The sequence below is a fragment of the Anopheles funestus genome, unplaced genomic scaffold (genome assembly GCF_943734845.2).
Source record: "Anopheles funestus unplaced genomic scaffold, idAnoFuneDA-416_04 scaffold_16_ctg1, whole genome shotgun sequence".
Lineage (NCBI taxonomy): Eukaryota > Metazoa > Arthropoda > Insecta > Diptera > Culicidae > Anopheles > Anopheles funestus.
Window position 1 is genome coordinate 512,733 of NW_026045354.1, and position 7,133 is coordinate 519,865.

At 46.2% G+C, this 7,133-nt stretch overlaps 1 long non-coding RNA gene across 1 annotated transcript; it reads left to right on the forward strand.

The window, feature by feature from the left end:
• Positions 1-1,111: 1,111 nt before the first annotated feature.
• Positions 1,112-5,376, forward strand: LOC125774519 (uncharacterized). Its single transcript, XR_007421000.1, has 3 exons — positions 1,112-1,430; positions 3,447-4,006; positions 5,337-5,376. It is a non-coding gene; the product is annotated as an uncharacterized LOC125774519 (long non-coding RNA).
• Positions 5,377-7,133: the final 1,757 nt, after the last annotated feature.

Consider the following 7,133-nt stretch of genomic DNA (forward strand, 5'->3'; position numbering starts at 1 on the left):
AGGTGTCTTGGCTAAGGTGTCTTGGCTAAGGTTTCTTTTCTAAGGTTTCTTGGCTAAGGTGTCTTGGCTAAGGTGTCTTGGCTAAGGTGTCTTGACTAAGGTGTCTTGGCTAATGTGTCTTGGCTAAGGTGTCTTGGCTAAGGTGTCTTGGCTAAGGTGTCTTGGCTAAGGTGGCTTGGCTAATGTGTCTTGGCTAATGTGTCTTGGCTAATGTGTCTTGGCTAAAGTGTCTTGGCTAATGTGTCTTGGCTAAGGTGTCTTGGCTAAGGTGTCTTGGCTAATGTGTCTTGGCTAATGTGTCTTGGCTAAGGTGTCTTGGGTAAGGTGTCTTGGCTAAGGTGTTTTGGCTTATGTGTCTTGGCTAATGTGTCTTGGCTAAGGTGTCTTGGCTAATGTGTCTTGGCTAATGTGTCTTGGCTAATGTGTCTTGGCTAAGGTGTCTTGGCTAAGGTGTCTTGGCTAAGGTGTCTTGGCTAAGGTGTCTTGGCTAATGTGTCTTGGCTAAGGTGTCTTGGCTAAGGTGTCTTGGCTAAGGTGTCTTGGCTAAGGTTTCTTGGCTAATGTGTCTTGGCTAAGGTGTCTTGGCTAAGGTGTCTTGGCTTATGTGTCTTGGCTAATGTGTCTTGGCTAATGTGTCTTGGCTAATGTGTCTTGGCTAATGTGTCTTGGCTAAGGTGTCTTGGCTAATGTGTCTTGGCTAATGTGTCTTGGCTAATGTGTCTTGGCTAAGGTGTCTTGGCTAATTTGTCTTGGCTAATGTGTCTTGGCTAAGGTGTCTTGGCTAAGGTGTCTTGGCTAAGGTGTCTTGGCTAATGTGTCTTGGCTAATGTGTCTTGGCTAATGTGTCTTGGCTAAGGTGTCTTGGCTAAGGTGTCTTGGCTAAGGTGTCTTGGCTAAGGTGTCTTGGTTAATTTGTCTTGGCTAATGTGTCTTGGCTAAGGTGTCTTGGCTAAGGTGTCTTGGCTAATGTGTCTTGGCTAATGTGTCTTGGCTAAGGTGTCTTGGCTAAGGTGTCTTGGCTAATGCGTCTTGGCTAATGTGTCTTGGCTAATGTGTCTTGGCTAATGTGTCTTGGCTAATGTGTCTTGGCTAATGTGTTTTGGCTACGGTGTCTTGGCTAAAGTGTCTTGGCTAATGTGTCTTGGCTAAGGTGTCTTGGCAAAGGTGTCTTGGCTAATGTGTCTTGGCTAATGTTTCTTGGCTAATGTGTCTTGGCTAATGTGTCTTGGCTAATGTGTCTTGGCTAAGGTGTCTTGGCTAAGGTGTCTTGGCTAAGGTGTCTTGGCTAAGGTGTCTTGGCTAATGTGTCTTGGCTAATGTGTCTTGGCTAATGTGTCTTGGCTAAGGTGTCTTGGCTAAGGTGTCTTGGCTAATGTGTCTTGGCTAAGGTGTCTTGGCTAAGGTGTCTTGGCTAATGTGTCTTGGCAAAGGTGTCTTGGCTAATGTGTCTTGGCTAATGTGTCTTGGCTAAGGTGTCTTGGCTAAGGTGTCTTGGCTAATGTGTCTTGGCTAATGTGTCTTGGCTAAGGTGTCTTGGCTACGGTGTCTTGGCTAAAGTGTCTTGGCTAATGTGTCTTGGCTAAGGTGTCTTGGCTAAGGTGTCTTGGCTAATGTGTCTTGGCTAAAGTGTCTTGGCTAAGGTGTTTTGGCTAAGGTGTCTTGGCTAATGTGTCTCGGCTAATGTGTCTTGGCTAAAGTGTCTTGGCTAAGGTGTCTCGGCTAATGTGTCTCGGCTAATGTGTCTTGGCTAAAGTGTCTTGGCTAAGGTGTCTTGGCTAATGTGTCTTGGCTAAAGTGTCTTGGCTAAGGTGTCTTGGCTAATGTGTCTTGGTTAAGGTGTCTTGGCTAAGGTGTCTTGGCTAATGTGTCTTGGTTAAGGTGTCTTGGCTAAGGTGTCTTGGCTAAGGTGTCTTGGCTAAGGTGTTTTGGCTAAGGTGTCTTGGCTAATGTGTCTTGGCTAAGGTGTCTTGGCTAATGTGTCTTGGCTAATGTGTCTTGGCTAAGGTTTCTTGGCTAAGGTGTCTTGGCTAAGGTGTCTTGGCTAATGTGTCTTGGCTAAAGTGTCTTGGCTAAGGTGTTTTGGCTAAGGTGTCTTGGCTAATGTGTCTCGGCTAATGTGTCTTGGCTAAAGTGTCTTGGCTAAGGTGTCTCGGCTAATGTGTCTCGGCTAATGTGTCTTGGCTAAAGTGTCTTGGCTAAGGTGTCTTGGCTAATGTGTCTTGGCTAAAGTGTCTTGGCTAAGGTGTCTTGGCTAATGTGTCTTGGTTAAGGTGTCTTGGCTAAGGTGTCTTGGCTAATGTGTCTTGGTTAAGGTGTCTTGGCTAAGGTGTCTTGGCTAAGGTGTCTTGGCTAAGGTGTTTTGGCTAAGGTGTCTTGGCTAATGTGTCTTGGCTAAGGTGTCTTGGCTAATGTGTCTTGGCTAATGTGTCTTGGCTAATGTGTCTTGGCTAATGTGTCTTGGCTAAGGTTTCTTGGCTAATGTGTCTTGGCTAAAGTGTCTTGGCTAAGGTGTCTTGGCTAATGTGTCTTGGCTAAGGTGTCTTGGCTAATGTGTCTTGGCTAAGGTGTCTTGGCTAAGGTGTCTTGGCTAAGGTGTCTTGGCTAAGGTGTTTTGGCTAAGGTTTCTTGGCTAATGTGTCTTGGTTAATGTGTCTTGGCTAAGGTGTCTTTGCTAATGTGTCTTGGCTAATGTGTCTTGGCTAAGGTGTCTTGGCTAATGTGTCTTGGCTAAGGTGTCTTGGCTAAGGTGTCTTGGCTAAGGTGTCTTGGCTAAGGTGTCTTGGCTAATGTGTCTTGGCTAAGGTGTCTTGGCTAAGGTGTCTTGGCTAAGGTGTCTTGGCTAATGTGTCTTGGCTAATGTGTCTTGGCTAAGGTGTCTTGTCTAATGTGTCTCGGCTAAGGTGTCTTGGCTAAGGTGTCTTGGCTAATGTGTCTTGGCTAAGGTGTCTTGGCTAATGTGTCTTGGCTAAGGTGTCTTGGCTAATGTGTCTTGGTTAAGGTGTCTTGGCTAAGGAGTCTTGGCTAAGGTGTCTTGGCTAAGGTGTCTTGGCTAAGGTGTCTTGGCTAAGGTGTCTTGGCTAAGGTGTCTTGGCTTATGTGTCTTGGCTTAGGTGTCTTGGCTAATGTGTCTTGGTTAAGGTGTCTTGGCTAAGGTGTCTTGGCTAAGGTGTCTTGGCTAATGTGTCTTGGCTAGTGTGTCTTGGCTAATGTGTCTTGGCTAAGGTGTCTTGGCTAAGGTGTCTTGGCTAAGGTGTCTTGGCTAAGGTGTCTTGGCTTAGGTGTCTTGGCTAAGGTGTCTTGGCTAAGGTGTCTTGGCTAAGGTGTCTTGGCTAAGGTGTCTTGGCTAAGGTTTCTTGGCTAATGTGTCTTGGCTAAGGTGTCTTGGCTAAGGTGTCTTGGCTTATGTGTCTTGGCTAATGTGTCTTGGCTAATGTGTCTTGGCTAAGGTGTCTTTGCTAATGTGTCTTGGCTAATGTGTCTTGGCTAAGGTGTCTTGGCTAATGTGTCTTGGCTAAGGTGTCTTGGCTAAGGTGTCTTGGCTAAGGTGTCTTGGTTAAGGTGTCTTGGCTAAGGTGTCTTGGCTAATGTGTCTTGGCTAATGTGTCTTGGCTAATGTGTCTTGGCTAAGGTGTCTTGGCTAAGGTGTCTTGGCTAAGGTGTCTTGGCTAAGGTGTCTTGGCTAATGTGTCTTGGCTAAGGTGTCTTGGCTAAGGTGTCTTGGCTAAGGTGTCTTGGCTAAGGTTTCTTGGCTAATGTGTCTTGGCTAAGGTGTCTTGGCTAAGGTTTCTTGGCTAATGTGTCTTGGTTAATGTGTCTTGGCTAAGGTGTCTTTGCTAATGTGTCTTGGCTAATGTGTCTTGGCTAAGGTGTCTTGGCTAATGTGTCTTGGCTAAGGTGTCTTGGCTAAGGTGTCTTGGCTAAGGTGTCTTGGCTAAGGTGTCTTGGCTAATGTGTCTTGGCTAAGGTGTCTTTGCTAAGGTGTCTTGGCTAAGGTGTCTTGGCTAATGTGTCTTGGTTAAGGTGTCTTGGCTAAGGTGTTTTGGCTAAGGTGTCTTGGCTAATGTGTCTCGGCTAATGTGTCTTGGCTAAAGTGTCTTGGCTAAGGTGTCTCGGCTAATGTGTCTCGGCTAATGTGTCTTGGCTAAAGTGTCTTGGCTAAGGTGTCTTGGCTAATGTGTCTTGGCTAAAGTGTCTTGGCTAAGGTGTCTTGGCTAATGTGTCTTGGTTAAGGTGTCTTGGCTAAGGTGTCTTGGCTAATGTGTCTTGGTTAAGATGTCTTGGCTAAGGTGTTTTGGCTAATGTGTCTTGGCTAAGGAGTCTTGGCTAAGGTGTCTTGGCTAAGATGTCTTGGCTAAGGTGTCTTGGCTAATGTGTCTTGGCTAAGGTGTCTTGGCTAATGTGTCTCGGCTAAAGTGTCTTGGCTAAGGTGTCTTGGCTTAGGTGTCTTGGCTAAGGTGTCTTGGCTAAGGTGTCTTGGCTAAGGTGTCTTGGCTAAGGTGTCTTGGCTAATGTGTCTTGGTTAAGGTGTCTTGGCTAAGGTGTTTTGGCTAAGGTTTCTTGGCTAATGTGTCTTGGCTAAGGTGTCTTGGCTAATGTGTCTTGGCTAAAGTGTCTTGGCTAATGTGTCTTGGCTAATGTGATTTGGCTAATGTGTCTCGGCTAAAGTGTCTTGGCTAATGTGTCTTGGCTAATGTGTCTTGGCTAAGGTGTCTTGGCTAATGTGTCTTGGCTAAGGTGTCTTGGCTAAGGTGTCTTGGCTAAGGTGTTTTGGCTAAGGTGTCTTGGCTTAGGTGTCTTGGCTAAGGTGTCTTGGCTAAGGTGTCTTGGCTAATGTGTCTTGGTTAAGGTGTCTTGGCTAAGGTGTTTTGGCTAAGGTGTCTTGGCTAATGTGTCTTTGCTAATGTGTCTTGGCTAATGTGTCTTGGCTAAGGTGTCTTGGCTAATGTGTCTTGGCTAAAGTGTCTTGGCTAAGGTGTCTTGGCTAATGTGTCTTGGCTAAGGTGTCTTGGCTAATGTGTCTTGGCTAATGTGTCTTGGCTAAGGTGTCTTGGCTAAGGTGTCTTGGCTAAGGTGTCTTGGCTAAGGTGTCTTGGCTAATGTGTCTTGGCTAAGGTGTCTTGGCTAATGTGTCTTGGCTAAGGTGTCTTGGCTAAGGTGTCTTGGCTAAGGTGTCTTGGCTAAGGTGTCTTGGCTAATGTGTCTTGGCTAAAGTGTCTTGGCTAATGTGTCTTGGCTAAGGTGTCTTGGCTAAGGTGTTTTGGCTAAGGTGTTTTGGCTAATGTGTCTTGGCTAAGGTTTCTTGGCTAATGTGTCTTGGCTAATGTGTCTTGGCTAAGGTGTCTTTGCTAATGTGTCTTGGCTAATGTGTCTTGGCTAAGGTGTCTTGGCTAATGTGTCTTGGCTAAAGTGTCTTGGCTAAGGTGTCTTGGCTAATGTGTCTTGGCTAAAGTGTCTTGGCTAAAGTGTCTTGGCTAATGTGTCTTGGCTAAGGTGTCTTGGCTAAAGTGTCTTGGCTAAGGTGTCTTGGCTAATGTGTCTTGGCTAAAGTGTCTTGGCTAAGGTGTCTTGGCTAATGTGTCTTGGTTAAGGTGTCTTGGCTAAGGTGTTTTGGCTAATGTGTCTTGGTTAAGGTGTCTTGGCTAAGGTGTTTTGGCTAAGGTGTCTTGGCTAATGTGTCTTGGCTAAGGTGTCTTGGCTAATGTGTCTCGGCTAAAGTGTCTTGGCTAAGGTGTCTTGGCTTAGGTGTCTTGGCTAAGGTGTCTTGGCTAAGGTGTCTTGGCTAATGTGTTTTGGCTAAGGTGTCTTGGCTAATGTGTCTTGGCTAATGTGTCTTGGCTAAAGTGTCTTGGCTAAGGTGTCTTGGCTAATGTGTCTTGGTTAAGGTGTCTTGGCTAAGGTGTTTTGGCTAATGTGTCTTGGTTAAGGTGTCTTGGCTAAGGTGTCTTGGCTAAGGTGTCTTGGCTAAGGTGTCTTGGCTAAGGTGTCTTGGCTAATGTGTCTTGGCTAAGGTGTCTTGGCTAAGGTGTCTTGGCTAAGGTGTCTTGGCTAATGTGTCTTGGCTAATGTGTCTTGGCTAAGGTGTCTTGTCTAATGTGTCTCGGCTAAGGTGTCTTGGCTAAGGTGTCTTGGCTAATGTGTCTTGGCTAAGGTGTCTTGGCTAATGTGTCTTGGCTAAGGTGTCTTGGCTAATGTGTCTTGGTTAAGGTGTCTTGGCTAAGGTGTCTTGGCTAAGGTGTCTTGGCTAAGGTGTCTTGGCTAAGGTGTCTTGGCTAAGGTGTCTTGGCTAATGTGTCTTGGCTTAGGTGTCTTGGCTAATGTGTCTTGGTTAAGGTGTCTTGGCTAAGGTGTCTTGGCTAATGTGTCTTGGCTAAGGTGTCTTGGCTAAGGTGTCTTGGCTAAGGTGTCTTGGCTAATGTGTCTTGGCTAGTGTGTCTTGGCTAATGTGTCTTGGCTAAGGTGTCTTGGCTAAGGTGTCTTGGCTAAGGTGTCTTGGCTAAGGTGTCTTGGCTAATGTGTCTTGGTTAAGGTGTCTTGGCTAAGGTGTCTTGGCTAATGTGTCTTGGCTAAGGTGTCTTGGCTAAGGTGTCTTGGCTAAGGTGTCTTGGCTAATGTGTCTTGGCTAGTGTGTCTTGGCTAATGTGTCTTGGCTAAGGTGTCTTGGCTAAGGTGTCTTGGCTAAGGTGTCTTGGCTAAGGTGTCTTGGCTAATGTGTCTTGGTTAAGGTGTCTTGGCTAAGGTGTTTTGGCTAAGGTGTCTTGGCTAATGTGTCTCGGCTAATGTGTCTTGGCTAAAGTGTCTTGGCTAAGGTGTCTCGGCTAATGTGTCTCGGCTAATGTGTCTTGGCTAAAGTGTCTTGGCTAAGGTGTCTTGGCTAATGTGTCTTGGCTAAAGTGTCTTGGCTAAGGTGTCTTGGCTAATGTGTCTTGGTTAAGGTGTCTTGGCTAAGGTGTTTTGGCTAATGTGTCTTGGTTAAGGTGTCTTGGCTAAGGTGTTTTGGCTAAGGTGTCTTGGCTAATGTGTCTTGGCTAAGGTGTCTTGGCTAATGTGTCTCGGCTAAAGTGTCTTGGCTAAGGTGTCTTGGCTTAGGTGTCTTGGCTAAGGTGTCTTGGCTAAGGTGTCTTGGCTAATGTGTC